The sequence below is a fragment of the Leopardus geoffroyi genome, chromosome B3 (genome assembly GCF_018350155.1).
Source record: "Leopardus geoffroyi isolate Oge1 chromosome B3, O.geoffroyi_Oge1_pat1.0, whole genome shotgun sequence".
Classification (NCBI taxonomy): Eukaryota; Metazoa; Chordata; class Mammalia; order Carnivora; family Felidae; genus Leopardus; species Leopardus geoffroyi.
Genome location: NC_059337.1, coordinates 75,779,090 through 75,780,621, shown reverse-complemented (window position 1 = coordinate 75,780,621; position 1,532 = coordinate 75,779,090). Strand labels below are relative to the sequence as shown.

General features: G+C 50.5%; 1 pseudogene; it reads left to right on the top strand.

Annotated features, from left to right (window-relative positions):
* The first annotated feature begins 235 nt into the window (after positions 1 to 235).
* Positions 236 to 654, top strand: LOC123583705 (annotated as a pseudogene).
* The last annotated feature ends 878 nt before the right edge of the window (positions 655 to 1,532 follow it).

The window sequence follows — 1,532 nt, the reverse complement described above, 5'->3', positions numbered from 1 at the left end:
CCTGAACTTGAGAATCCTCAGAGCCAACACCGCACCACACCTCTGAGAATATGCACGGTGCCCTCAGGCCCTGGGGGTTCCAGAGCAAAATCAAGAGGGAAGGTGGCTGTCTCCTGGCCAGAAAAGCCACCCTGGGCTGCCTTCCTCTTACTATGTTATTAAAAACAAAACGAAACTCTCTTCAAAAAAGGTGGTCGGGCAGGCTGGAGGTACCGGCCCTGCAGCAGACACAGAGATGCAGATCTTTGCGGAGACCCTGACGGGCGAGACCATCACCCTTGGGGCTGAGCCCATGACACCACTGAGAATGTCAAAGCCACAATCCAAGACGAGGAGGCCATCCCGCCTGACCAGCAGCGTCTGCTTTCTGTGGGCACACAGCTAGAGGATGGTTGCACCCTCTCAGACTACAATACGCAGAAAGAGTCCACCCTGCACCTGGTGCTTCACCTGCAGGGTGGCACCACCGAGCCTTCCCTCTGCCAGCCGGTCCAGAAATACAACTGCGACACGACGGTCTGCCGCAAGAGTCAGGCTCGCCCGCACCCCGTGCTGTCAAGTGCCGCAAGAAGTAGAGCCACACCAACAACCTGCACCCCAAGAAGAAGGTTACATAAGGCTCATCCACCGGCCCTTCCTTTGTCTGCAGGGTGACATCTGGCCTGAGCCCCAAGGCCCGTGGGCCTCAATAAAGTTTTCCTTTCATTGCAAACCAACCAACCAACCAACCAACGAACCTCGGGAAATCCACATCTCGCCTGGCGCAAAAGCTCTCACACGTAGTACACAGTTTCAGTCAATCCTGGCCTCAGGGAAAACCCACGGTGTCCTAGATATGACTAGAGAAGGACACTGTAAGGACTTTCCATCATTCTTTTCTAGACATTCTTTTCCTCTCCCACTATAGCCTCAATGCATAGATTTCTAAATGTTGAGAGCCTGGATCATGCTAATCAGAAATAGTTTATGCCAGGGCACCTGGGTGGCTCAGTCACTTAAGCAACTGAGTTTGACTCACGTCATGATCTCACGGTTCGGGGGTTCCAGCCCTGCATCGGGCTCTGTGCTGACAGCTCAGAGCCCGGACCCTGCTTCGGATTCTGTGTCTCCCTCTCTCCCTGCCCTTCCCCTGCTCACACTCTGTCTCTCTCTCAAAAATAAATAAACATGAAAAAAATATTTGTTTAAAGAAATAGTGTGTGCCATAACATAACCGGGCAGAGTCAAAGGGCAACAGGATGCCTGTATTTGAGTGTGTCAAAACTGTAGCAAAAGATTGTTCTTTCCATTCTGTCATCCTGTGGAAAAATGCTCCATAGAGACCATCCACAGGTGTGTTTAGATGTCTGGTCATCCTAAATCCTTCCCTTTGAAAGCCTACCATGATGGCAACTTCTTCAACCTTCTGGATAGGGATACTTTATATACTGCACTGGTTATCACAACATAAGGTACAATTTACTGCAGCAGGAAGGAAATAACCAGGGGTCTCAAGATGAAACCCTCATTCCAGTGCATTTTAATACTTATTG